Here is a 14,491-nt window from a genome sequence, read left to right on the forward strand (position 1 = left end):
GATGTGCATAATGTCTTTTAAATTGTTTCATTATCCCCGTGAACATTCCCCTTTGCATTCCTTTAAAATTCCAACTCAACACCTTTAGCCATTCCTGAGATATTACAAATATGCCATTTTTATAACCTGGATACATAGTGTCTTTTCATTTAGTTCATCATCCTCCTAAATATTCCAAGAAAGTTTCAACTAAAAAGCCAAAGCTGTTCTTGAGATATTGCAGTAAAAGAATTTTGATAACCGGCATTCACATAGCGTCTTTTGGTTTAGTTCAATAGAAACAACCACTTTCGCTAATTTGAACAGCGCAATCTACATAAATGGTATTTTTTTCTTCCTTTTATTTCTTAATACCTCTCTTTTGCTCAACCAGATTATTTATATTGTTTTATTTTTTTGAGTAAAACTTATTTGGCATTAGATTATGTCCAACATGCATTTGGTGGTGTATAAGCACAGTATAAAACCGACCTATAAGAAAAAGGATCCTCTATGTTCAGAAAGTTCCATAAGTACTCCAGGAAATAAAAGACTAATTTACAAGTATCTCAATAGGAAAGCCGGATATAGGTTTTTTCCCGGGGGGAAGGGGGTCAAAGGTATATTTTGCCCCCCCCCCCCCCTGCCGCACAATCAATACTGTCAATATTACAATTTTCGTTTAGAGTCAAAGTTGAACATATTCATGAGAAAATAATGGTGCCAGTATGTATTTATTAGATGTACGTTATTTTATCAAAGATGCTGGTTTTATGAATTAGCAATTTATTTCAACTACTTTTGAAAGTTGCATAATATCATTAATTTAAAAAGAGCCTCACTCTCTCAAATGTAGCCCTCCAATTTTCAATGGGGAGATTTTTCCGTTGGGAGGGAAGTTTTATGATGAATTTTCCAGGAAAATATTACATAGGGGATTTACCAGAATTCATATACGCAGTTCGTTTGATTTGTGTTACTTTCTCTTTGGCAACTCAGTTTTATATATGAAGGTAGTTCTGGGGAGCTGTCCAGGAGAAATTTTCTGCAGGGTTAGAATTGTCTGGGGGAGGGGGATTTTCCACAAAAAAAACTTTCCATTTGAGGTCGGGTTTTCCAGGAAAAATTTTTTCAGAGGGAGAAGAGATTTCAGGCATGATTTTAAAAACGAACTCAACAAAAAAGTTTTTTTTTCAAAGCAGAATCTTCCAGGTGAAAATTGTAAGCAATAAGTTTTCCTGGGAGTATTTTCAACAAGGAAGTTTGTCCGGATGGAATTTTTGGAAGCGGGGAAATTTTATGCGGTAAAAATTGTCCAAAGTGAAATTTTTCGTGTGGGGGGGGAGTCCAAAAGGGGGTCAGATTTCCCAGCATTGTCTGAAAACCCATCAGAAATCAAATAAGAAGAATTTTTTTCAACTGAAATTAAGGAGCAACATCAAAACAGAAAACCAAAAGAAATTAGTCCATATACAAGAGGAACTGGCGCCTCCTCAACCCCTCACTCTTTATGTTAAAGATTGGCTTTTCGTCCTAATTCTTTAAGGACGTCTTCTGAAACACAAGGTCTGTTTAATTAGAATAAGAAGCTTTCTTAAAGTACTAAAAACTTTAGCGTAAAAAGCGAAGTATTGAGGAGAGGACAGTCCCTCTTATATATGGAATAACTTCTATTCATTGTAAGTTTTAAAATTGATCCTTGCTTTCAGTAGAGAAAATTGTTTTTTTTATTATTATTATTTAATAACATAAACACAACAATGTACTTACTATACAATGCGCAGTATAAAATTCGAGATGCCTTTTTTTCTGCTTTACAAATTCAGAGCTCATTTCAAGAATTAATATGGATACAAACACTTTATTTTAAATGGTCATTTTTCGAGTACCACTTTTCTAGCTTTTGTTTCAGTTAGCCTACTCTCTTCTTTTTCTTTTTTTCTGTCTCCAAAATGCAAGAAAAAATTTATTATGCGCTCACACCCCGGGTGGTTATAAAAACTTGTATAGGCTTATATTTCTACTAGCGCTGCATTTTATGTTGCAAATATTAACAATTCATCAATTTGCCTTAAACTTTTGATCTTGATTTCAATGCACAAATTTAGGTTAAAACTCGCCATAATTAGTCCAATGAGAGTCATAAGGCATCTTATATCTTAAGAAGCTTTGACACAAATTAGGAGAACAGAGCCCGCCTTGTCTTAACTAAATAAAAAATAACTATTTTTTTCAACTGAAAGTAAGGAGCAAAATTAAAACTTAAAACGAACAGAAATTATTTCGTATATGAGGGGGTTCGCCCCTCGTCAATGCCTCGCTCTTTACGCTAAAGTTCCAATTTCGTTCCAATTCTTTAAGAATGACCCCTGAATCACAAAGGTCGTTTAATTATAATAAATAGCTCTTTTGAAAGTACTAAAAATACCTTAGCATAAACAGCAAGGTATTGACGAGGGGGCGAGCCCCCTCACATACATAATAATTTCTCTTCGTTTTAAGTTTTAATGTTGCTCCTTACTTTCAGTTGAAAACACTCGTTTTTTTTTTATTTATTTCTGATCGTTTTTTAAATAATTCTGGGAAAACTGGCGCTCCCTTCATGGAAAATTCTCTTCCCTCATGAAGAATTTCTCCATGGAAAGATCCTACCACGTAAACCTCTCCCACAATACCAAGCAGAAAAAAATCACCCTGAAAACGTCTGTAAAGTTCCTAATAAACAATAGTTTATGCTAACAATGGGCCAAGTACATAAGTTTTAGCTCTTCCCCCAGGGACTTTGGGGAATTAAGTCGTCCTCAGAGACATAGTTATTAGATTTTTTGACTATGCTGAACAAAATTGCTATATCAAAATTTTGATCTGGTGTCTTTGGGAAAAAATGAGCGTGGGAGGGGGCCTAGTTTCCCTGCAATTTTTTTTTTGTTACTTAAAAAGAGCACTAGAACTTTTAATTTCCGTTCGAATAAGGCCTCTCGCGACATTCTAAGACCACTGGGTCGATGCAATCACCCCTGGGGAAAACAAACAAACAATTAAACACGCATCCGTGATCTTTCTACAGACAAAAAAAAATTACAAAATTCCACATTCTTGCAGACATGAGCTTGAAATCTCATCAGTCGGGTTCTCTGATATGCTGAATCTGATGGTGTGATTTTCATTAAGATTCTATGATTTTTAGGCGGTGTTACCTCCTTTTTTCGAAAATAAGGCAAATTTTCTTAAACTAGTAACTTTTGATGGGTAAGAATAAACTTGATGAAACCTTTTTTTTAAATCAGCATAAAAATCCAATTCTTTCAATGTATCTATTAGTATCAAAATTTCGTTTTTAGGGTTTCGGTTACTATTGAACCAGCTCGCTTCTCTCTTTTCATCATTGTTCTTCCTCATTGTCTCTCCTTTCCTTGCATTGTCTTCTCTTTTCGGAAAAGATTATGCCTGTAAACGTGAATTACTTCAAACCTAAGATAAATTATGGTTGCAGTGATAGCAACCTATCTTAGTAAGAAAATAAAATTGTGTTCCATTTGAGCTTTACTAGCTTAACTAAAGTTAATGCCCAAAAATAAACTGTCCTTAATGCTGTTATCCATTGATTAAGACTAGCTACAATACCAATTATGGTGGGCTTTTGGCTGTTAGAAAAACTTTTACTTGCCTCTTTCACTGGCACTGAATCGCTCAAACGTTAAATTTAAGTGAAACAAATATGTAGGCAAAGCTATGACTATGCTAACTTTACCAGGGAATAATTAATGTTTGTTTCTGTAGCTTAAAGCTTACCATTTTTATTTCAAAATTGTTTCAACAGGGAGTAATGAAGTTAGTATGAACTTTATTACAACTGATTAAACGAAATAAAAATGTCACTGTGTCATTAGACACGAATGCTAGAAAAAATATCATGAATTTCAAAAAGTAGGCCTACATTTTTTGTGTCTTCATTAAAAAACAGCAGATCCATTGCCCCCCCCCCTTTATTTTCGTAAATTGGTGCCCCTGAAAACTCATATAATTATTATCAGGGTGACCTACTTTAGTATACATACCTAGCTGGGCAACAGACAACTGTCGAAGCCTCACTCATGCCCATTATATTGCTCTATCATCTCAATACACAAATATACCCTTAAAGCAAAGCAGGAGGGAAAGGCCAGAGGCTATTAAAAATGTATAACTATTCCTGACATAACACTTGGGTGTTGTAATTTAGATAATTTCAAACGTTGAATTAGTTCTTCTTTTGGTAGTTTTTCTTTGTAATTTACAACTTAGCTTGTTTTGCTACCCCTCAGGGCTTTGTTGGGCAAAAATCAAAACAGACTATAATCATGTAGGTTGTCAAAAGGGCTTATCAGTAATATCACGGGAACGACTGACAGTAGGAAATTTAACCTTTCAGGGCTACTAAAACTACTCCTTCTAATTTTAATACTAAAATTACTACTTGTGCAATTACTAATATTGCTACTATGACTATTTACAACAACAACTGCTTGCGTTTGTGACTGCTACTGTGACTACTTGGAACTGCAATTGTCACTAAATGCGACAGCTACTACTACTACTTATACTACTGTTATTACCATTACTACTAGGCCTACTACTAGTAATACTACTACTACTACTTCCATTTTTTTCTGTCCATATCAATCCAAAGGATTATAGCACAACTATTATTCAAAATTGTTGCAAATTTTTTCTTCAACTTATAAATAGTTGGCCAAAATCTGGATTCTAATAGAGAAAACCATAAAGATTTAAAAGGATTTTTCTTAACCAATAAAAAAAACTATAGTAATTAAAAAGACACATAAATTAATTTTATAAATACCAAGAGAAGCTTTTCAAAGAAAGCCAAAGAGCTAAATAAAACCAAAGATGAGCATTATCAAAGTCAAATAATTTTCCAAGTGTAAAACTACCATAAATAAATAAATGATACCCAAAATGAATATAAATTACAACAAATAACCAAGACAAAGTCAAACCGAGCTGGAACTAAGAGGAGTAGGGTGGATGCTTCAGCCCCTTCTAAAGATCAGAACATAATTTGCACCTTACTGAGAACAAAATGTATTTTAGATGTTTTCTCTTTTTTAACTTCACTAAATCTAAAATTATTAAAGGTGCAAAACTGGACAAGTATATTCAAGATGAGGGGTGGACAAAGGAAACATAAATCCTTAAAAAGGGGGAGGGGTATGCCAAATTTATTTCAAAGCTTGGGGAGGGATATAGATGCATTAGCTTTATGGAAGACATTTTTGACATGGATACCCTATTTTAAATTAGAAAAAATTGTGACATCAAGCATGGTAATTTAAAGGAGGACATGGAAATTTCTGGAGGGATAACATTAATAAAATGGAGCATGGATTTAAGGCCTTCTCACTGGAGTACTTTAAAAAAATATCTAGGAAAGGGAATAAGGGACTTTACATTCTTAAAAAATTAATTGCATGAGTTTTATTTTAGATAAATTCCTTTTTATCTGACTCTTTGCTGGAAATGTCAGGGTGCCAAATAGAACAAGCATATTCAAGAGGAGGGAGGAGAAAGGAAGCATAAATCTTTCAGGAAGGGAAAGAGGGATTCAAAATTTATTTAGAATCTTGAGGAGGAACATAAATGCGTTATATTCTTAACATGGATAACCTACTTTAAATTAGAAGAAATTGTAACATCAAGTAATGTAAAGGAAGCCATAAATAATTTCAATAGGGATTAAGAAAATAGGACAGAGTATTAAGAAAAACAATTGGCCTTATCAAGGATTTAGTAGGGTTTACCCTCATCTCCAGGTTAGAGGGATCTTGTGCAGTGACATTGAGAATGCTCATAGGGTTGCCCATATATTTGTATAGCAAGTTTCATCAACTGTGTTTTCTTGTACTGTAGTTTTTTAGCATCATCCAATATACCGATTTTGAATAGCTTTAGTTTATTTCTATGCAGTGTCTTTATGGGTTGATTGATGCAGAGCTTATCACTGGAGTGCTTTTATCCAATTTTCTCTGGAAAAAATAAATATCTATTGTTTAGCTTTTTGTGGACAAGAGTTTGTAACTTGTAAATGTTATACCAATATTTGGTATTAAGCTATGTGCCAAAGGTAAGAAGGCCAGAGTTATTAACAGGGCAGTAAGGGCCATAGAAAGTATCCTTTAGACTTGAAAAGAGAAAACAAGGGATAGACACATGATTATTTCCACCCAATTGGGACAAAGCTTAGGGGAGACTGTAAAAAGGATATACTCGTATATTAGCAAGAATAACCTTAAGAAAGGCATTTTTCCTAGTTGATTTTAACCATTTGCTTGACCTTACAATCAGAGCAAGTTGAATCCACTAAATATTCATTAACATCACTAACTAAAAAAAATCCAGCACTGGGATAGTTAGAAATAACAACATCAGCATTTTCTGGATGAATCTGTATTTTTCATATCTCTTTTGGTTTGACAATTTGTCAAACACAACCTTTTGTTTGACAAGCACGCTAGTCAAGCTGGAAAAACTCTAGTCATTACCATTGACCAACTGCTTTACTGGAAGGCAAAGAGTATCATTGATGCAGAGCCTGCCACAAGTGCTTTTGATTATTTTTTTTCTTTTGTTCTTAGTTTATTGATTTTATAATATGTGCTTGTTGTATAAATCTTACAGCCTAGAGGAAAACCCAAAAATATATACAAAGTTGATGGATGTTCAAGCTTCTTTCAGGTGAAAAACAAAATTTAAATACCACAAGGGGGCATCAGATTTTTATAAAATAAAAGGGATGGGGATAAGGGACCTGTAATATAAAGAAAAATGAAAAAAAAACCATTGGTTTGATAGCCAAAGAATTTTATCATACTCAGATGAACTAGGGACTAGAATTATTTTGATGTAAAGATTACACTTAGTAATATAAACCAAATACCATCATTTCTATTTGCAAGTGAGATGACAAAGATTAATATGCTGCAAGTAATTTTACAAAGTAAGGAATCCTGGATGATGGAATTGTACTTCTGTATAAACTAAAAACCTTGCCAAAAAGTAGGCCTGCAGTAGTGGTAACAAGAAATTCAGGAAAATTAAAAATATGCCCAAGAGGCTGGGGTGGACTCCTCAAGCCCTCCCCCCATTTTGAATAACCACAATAAAGTGGCTTTTTCTGCCATTTTGTGTCAAAGAACATCAATTTTTACCAGAGGGTCAAAAAGCAAGGAAATACAAATTCTATTACAGCCAATTGATAAGATCCCAGAGGTTTTGTTCCCTTACAACTTTAAAACAACTCTAAAGTAAGACTGGACTAGTCCAGTGAGTTCTGAACTTATTTTAAATAATATTCAATGTATTTGGAAAAAATGTTTTCTTTTTCCAAAAGAGGGTCACAGCAACAGAAAATGTACATTCTAAGACAGCCAATTGATCTGGCATGGTCTAAAACCCTCAGCTATAGGTTTCATTGCCCCCGCCCTTTCCTGTCTTAGAAAATGATAAACTAAAAAAGGTTTGAAGAAAACTGCCTAGCAAAAAAATCATTTAGGGCTTTTCATTTTCATACAAAAATGAAATTCTTATACAGTATGCTGATGACATTATACTCCAGGGACTCTAGTTATGTGGCAAAATTATTTAATTTCGTTTTTTTTAATCATATTGATTTCTTACCCCAAGAATTAAAGAAATATCTACATGTAAGGTTTTTGTGTCTTCACAACAAACTCAATAGAAAGACTAGTTCATTAACTTGAATTCAAAAATCTACTGCAAGACACACAAGTGTTCTGAGCTTCAGGTTATGACCCTTGATTCTGTATAGTTTATTGATAAAAACTAATACTACCCTCATGTTTTATCTAGTGATTATAGTTTTATAACAAATTGTTTGATTCTACCCTATATATTCTAAATGTATTTTGGAATATAGTCAGAATTTATAGAAGTTCTTGTCTTCTTCATTCTTTTTATTTGTCCTAATTTTGTTTTGACTGCTCATTTTACATTTGGAAAGAATTTCCCATGGGGAATATGCCAGACCCCATTGCTTTAAGGAAGATAAATAAGTGCCATTTATTTTGGTTTTCTCAGACAAAAATGTGATAATTTATTCAATCTCAAAATAAGTTCTGTAAATTTGAAACACGATACAAATTCCCAATCCCTCATGTCTAAAAGGTCCTGTGCTAAACAAGCTTTATTAGATAGTTCTCCCTCTTGTTATTTTATTTCATTCAAAAGAATCTTGGATGCTTGTCTAGCTTCTAAATGAGAACATTATTAGTTGATAGATTATGGGTGAGTCACAGACCTTTCTTTGATTTATTGTTTTTAATCTGTTTATTTTTATCTTAAAGTTCATTTTCTTCCATGTTGTTAGATTTTTCATTCTTCCAAATTGTGTTTTTGCTTTATTCTATTCTTTCCATTGGTGTTTTTTTTTTTTTTTTTTCTAAATCATTTAGACCAAGAAAATGTGAGTTTGATATTTTGACACTTTCTCTAATACTGCTGAAGAATGGAAGTAGTTTTTTTTTTCTCCAAATATCCATTTTGTTGCATACAGTATTTCCCATGGCCTTACAAAATCTCATTCATGCTTTCCTCCTTCTTTGTTTCTTTTTTAGAAAAATCATTGCTAATGAGCCATGGATTGTTACCTGTATGCTGTTTGAAGTGGGGGGGAGGCATTAAATTAAACTATATGAATTTACAATATAACCACTTAATTTTTAATTGCACCAAAGTAGACATTGTCATTGGACCACCTATTAGAAGATGCTACAAACCTAGAAAATTATTGAAAACTCACATTAATTCTTCAATAACTGAAAAAACACATCAATAAGAAATTATCAGTAAAACATGTGCTGACTGATAATAACTACATTGCCATACTCAATAACTATTATCTCTAGATTGCTTTCAGGAGGTTATGTTACAGGTCATTTTAAAGCTAATAAAGCACACAGTTCAATACAATTTATTGTTTAAAGAGGGTAAATATATAATTTACTATTTCTGCACAAACAATATAACCATAGTTCAATATTATGGAGTTCTTAATTGTACCAGAGTGGATATTGTCATTGAACATAGCATCTAGAAGATATGGGATAGAAGCTAGTATCTTTGAGTAGTTGAGATTTTTTATTTTGTTCTTAAAGAATAATTTATCTTAGGGTGACAGTATGGGTTCCAGGTTACATAATTTTTCTGTGCAAACCATGAAACTTGGAATGAATGACAGTTTGATATCAAAGGAGCATTGTATGCTAAATCATTAGGTATGTCTCTTTTCTAGTTCTTTATACAAAGTAATGATATCATACTGATCAGTTTTAAGGTTTAAAAAGGGATTTGCAAAGGCAGTAGTTACTATATGCTGCTGGTTTTTTTTTCATTTTTGTTTGTGTTGGAAAGGGGCACTGTAATTGATTTTGCTCTGGGCACTACCAACCCTAAAAACAGTCCTGTAAACAGTAAAAAAAAGAACCAAAAAATAATGAAAACACTAAATCATTTATTGACAACAACCCATATAGTGGCATAATTTGCTATGAGGCAGAGGGGCAACAACCACCCTCGCCCAACCCCAGTTTGCCCTCTCTCCCCAGCTGAAATTAGTTTCTTCAAAACTATTCTCAAGACTAAGATAAGCCTACAGAATTCAAGCATCCACAGAAATGGGCCAGTTTTCTTTAGTAGCCTATATCTTTGCCCTTTTGGTACTATATGGCTCATTTTTGAGTTTTCACTATAATTTTCAATTCATTTGGGAGAATGGCTACAAGCTTGCATCTCTCCCCAAAATATTGACAAAATTTCACAACTGAATCAGCATATTACCAGCCAGCAAAAACTGAAAGAAAACTGACCAGGATATTATACAGATGTAATGATGTAATTCAATATTTAGTGAGAACTGTGGGGTTACAAGGATATGTAAATACAGATTCTATAGGGCTGTTCTTTTACTCATCTCTGTGCTAAGATCTTACATCTTTTAATAAAGAATGCTTAAAAGTGAAATCTAAGCACTAAGATCTTACATCTTATAGCATTCTTTTACAAACATCTTTAATCATTCTGCTCTGATCATTGGTCTAAGAACAATGATGAGTTTATCATCAAAGATCTCTCATCATTGTTCTATATGGCAGAAAGATGGCATCTTCCACACTTTTTGCTAACATTAGTGAGCTGTAAGATCTTAGAACAAAGATGAGTTAAAAGGACAGAAATTTTTGCAGAAAGATGTGAGATCTTAGTTGTAAGATCTTAGTGCAAAAGAATGGGCCTTATAACTAAGGCCAGTGGGGCAAAAAGGAGGGTACCCCCTCCCCCTAATGTAGTCTAAAGTATTGTAATTTACTTAATGCAAGTTTGCATTAAATAAACTTGCTCCTAATGCAAGTTTATTGGATCAACCTATTTTGCCCACCCCCCCCCCTCAAAAAAATCCTGCATCTGCCCCTGACTAAGGCATAGATAAGGTGAGCCCACTATTTAATGTCTTTTTTCTATTCTTCCCAATTATAATAATCACTTCACTTTCAAATATAATCCAAAACCCTTTAATGAACCTTGAGGTGACAATTAATTTGTTATTCTTGGCACAAGAACCAATCCTTTCTAACACATAACTTCAATAAATATTGATTAAAAACATACATATTCAATAAACTTAGCAACTAATTAATCTAATTAACAACTAATTAAATTGGGCCTGCATCCATTTTGGCAAATATTCAACACTGGTTTGTTTTCTTTTTGAATGGGGTTTTCAACCCATCAAAACCATTAGGCCATAGCCAATCTGATTTTGAAAGGATTTATGAGCAGTTGAATACAGAAAATTTTTCAAAAACAATTTATGAGTACAGATTACAGTGAAAGCAATAGTACAACATGATTAAAAATATGCCACATAGACCTATTATAAAGTGGGAATCTTTCTGTTTCAGCATTTTCTTAGTCTTGCAAAAGCTGAACTCAATTCACCTAAATCAACAACTTGTCAAGAAAGCTAGATGTCTCTAAACTAGCCTATATTTTTACTGTTCATTTTTTAATAGTGCATAGGGTAAGATGACACCATAGGGTATCCACCATACAGCTAATATAAAATAGTATAGTTTATATATAGAGAAAAATACCTAAGCCAATCATTGTATATAGAATTTTTTTTTTTTAGCTGACTAGGTGGCTAAAATTAAGGAAAGTGTATCTATAGAAACCTTTTAATTTGCCAACCAGTCTAGGGGGGGGGCTGAAATGAATTTCAGCCCCCCCCCCTATATAGGCTATAGCCTACCTAACCTAACCCTGAATTGGCATATATAGGGGGGGGGGGCTGAAATTTCATTTCCGATAGAAATGCTTATTATATTCATAATAAGCAGAAAAAAAGGCATCAAATGGTTTATTCACTTTTAGTCCTAACTCAATAATATGATTTGGTATATATTGACCCCCCCCCTATAAAAAATTTCAAATTTTTCTATATATAAGCTATACTTTTTTATTTAACTCTGTGGTGGATAGGCCTATCTGTCTTGATATTAATCAAGCAGTCTAAATATTACCTGGAGATGATGAAAAGAAAGCAAGATATTCTATATCCTTGACCCTCCTGCTCAATCATAGTAAAATGATGGGAAAGAGAAAATCATAATTAATTTCCATCTTCTTGTGTGTATTTCAACTGTTTTTAATTGCCAACTGGTTGGCTATTTTTAGGACTGGTAGTCAGCCACTTTAGTCACTTAGCAAAATTTTTTACATTTAATATACTCTATTTATTCTATTACACCACCAATAGACTTGATTGTTTTGCTGTTAGAATTGGCTAGGCTATCTTTTCTAAACAAGTAGCCTACCTAGCCTATTTTGGCATCTGAAAGTTTTACTCGTCTGTTATCTAGATAGAAGGGCCTGAGGATACCTTTTGGGGTGCTAAACTATTAACATTACCTTAACCCTCCTGGACTCTTAATGTCCATGAATGAGCTTGGAAAAAACCTGACATTTTGGTCTTCCAGGTTGCAGAGTTTAGTCCTCTGCAATCTTTCTTAAAGCTAATTAATATCATAATTAATATATTGAATAATATAAGATCAATAGTACCATTAAAAAGGAACAGATATGCTTTCCATCTTTGGCTTGCAAATCTTGTTGTTTTTTTTTTTTTTTTTTTTGGTTAGAACAGACAAAAAAAATTGTGTAACTCAGCAGCAACAATAAAGCAGTGATACGACTTCTGTACCCGAGATATGTGCTGTAAAATCGGAAAAAAAGTGTCGTTGTTAAAGCGCGTCTCCATTTGGCAGATTCTGCAAATCTGCCAGAATGCCGAATCCGCAATCATTGTCATCTCCATTTGCAGTTCTTCGGCCCAATCTTTAAACCACAGGTTCATGTGTTTACAAAAAACACAATGGATATGCTTCAGATGCATCTTGTTCAATCAAATTTAGAATTAATGATCTTGTTGCAGAGTTTATCTATGATAACAAACTCGATCTTCACTAATTTATCAAGGTCTAGAAGGAGGAGAGACAATGTAAATTTCACAGCTCATGGAGCTGCAAAGGCTAAGGAGGGAGCTATATTCTAGACAAGAAAGTTGCTGTTGCCATCTATATTTTAGCAACAAACAGTGATTATAAAACAGTAGGCTCACTATTTGGCTTGGGAAGGAGTACTGTTGGGAAGTGCTTTCATGATTTTATAGATGCTGCACTGAGAGTTATTGTGCCAGAATTAATCAAATGGCCTACCAGCTTGGAACAATTAATGGTAAAAGAAAAGGAATTTGACAAACTTTGGGGATTTCCTATGACTATTGGGGCTATAGACGGTTGCCATGTCCCTTTCCACCCTCCCAAAAGATATCAAAGTGACTATTATAATTTTAAGGGCTGGTATAGTGTGAATATGCTTGTGATATCAGATGCCAAGTACCAATGTTTGTATGCTAAAGCAGGCATACCAGGTAGATGTAGTAATGTTGGTGCATTTATGTCCACCAATATTTACCAAAAAGCTATGAATGGTACTCTCTTTCCAAGCTATTCAAGGTATTTGAATGGTGTCAAGATTCCATTTCATCTTATTGGGGATGGGGCTTTTAGACTAGAGGCTTGGATGATGAAGCCTTTTAGTAAGCAATCAACTGAGCCAGAAGAATTCTTTATAATAAAAGGTAAGCTTTTTGCATCTTTTCTAGGCTCCAAAGCTTTCATCCAAAGATTATAGTCTACTTCTTGAGCTTTCATTAGCAGACCAATTCATGTCTGCTTTCTTTAAAGTATTTTTGGTTGTTAGAAACTTCATAGGTTAAATTAGAAAAAAAATATCATTCATTTGCTAGTATAATTAAAAACTATAGGTCTTTGAATAAAATTGCTATATTTGACTGTTTATTTAATGAGCAATACCTACTACAACAAAAAATAAAGCTGTTAAACTTGTTGTTAAGCATAACCAGCAAATGGCTTCCTTTTTCTTGTCACTTTGAACAGAGTAGGGCAAAAATGTAGAGGATTTAAGGTCCATGTTTTCTCTAAAGCAAGTAATTTGGCTTGTTTTTTTTTTAAGTAAATTTCTCAGAATCAATCAAATATTTCTCAGCTTAGTATAGCTACACAGCTTAAACACTTAACTATGTTATTAAACCTAAATGAATAACAGTTAGAATTCCAAGCTCAGAAGCTAATTGGTTCTATAAAAATTAAAAGAAAAATCAATAATGATAACAATAATGTTTATTGTTTTAAAAGCCCTAGGACAATGACAATACAAACTGAAAAATTTAATTATAATGAAATCCTGTAATGGATATGGCTTCAAAAATGAAAGATCTAAGGTTAATGTTTCCTTTGCAAGTTTTGGTATGCTATCTTTCTGCTTTCCTATAGTTTGTTAGTAAAAACACAACATTTTAATATTTTTTCATAATTTAGATTTTTTCTATCCATATACTGAATTGAATCTTGAAAATTTTATGTAAAATGTTTTACAAATGAAAAATCAAAAGTAAATTGGTTGAACATTGTTGATTAAAGACAAATTATTATTTTTGTGCATGGTATTTAAGGTTTATATTCCCTGCATATGTTTTGGTATGCTATCTTTCTGCCCTCACAGTTTTAACATGTGAATAAAACCAATCACTTGGCTACTATTTCATGGCTGCAATTCTATTCTATCCATAATCTGAATTAAATTTTGGTTTACCCTGTTTTTAATGTTATAAAGAAAATGCAAATTGGTTGAAAGTTATTGAAAACAAAACAATTTTTGTATTTTCTTGAGCAGTTTATATCCTTCTCTAAAAGAAAGTAAAATCATGATTCTTGCCAGTCAATGAATTGATCTGACATAAAGGACCCCAGTGATATGTACAGACCTTACCTTAGGACCATTGGGCTGTGTCACTTTCTCTTGTAGGCTATGAAAATTGACAATACACACTGAAAAATTTAATTATAATGAAATACTT

At 33.1% G+C, this 14,491-nt stretch overlaps 1 protein-coding gene across 3 annotated transcripts in view; it reads right to left on the reverse strand.

Moving 5' to 3' along the window:
- roq (RING finger and CCCH-type zinc finger domain-containing protein roquin) overlaps positions 1 to 12,182 on the reverse strand; it is a 75,373-nt gene extending 63,191 nt beyond the window's left edge. For 2 of the 3 annotated variants that reach the window (XM_089088039.1, XM_089088026.1), the window contains exon 1: positions 12,115 to 12,182. The gene's annotated coding sequence lies outside the window, so the exon portion shown is untranslated. Of the gene's footprint in view, positions 1 to 5,780; positions 5,918 to 12,114 lie in introns of those variants that run through there. The other variant, XM_089088032.1, reaches the window with a different exon arrangement.
- Positions 12,183 to 14,491: the final 2,309 nt, after the last annotated feature.

This window comes from Artemia sp. Qi Xiang Cuo, chromosome 1 (assembly GCF_049724085.1).
Source record: "Artemia sp. Qi Xiang Cuo chromosome 1, ASM4972408v1, whole genome shotgun sequence".
NCBI lineage: Eukaryota > Metazoa > Arthropoda > Branchiopoda > Anostraca > Artemiidae > Artemia > Artemia sp. Qi Xiang Cuo.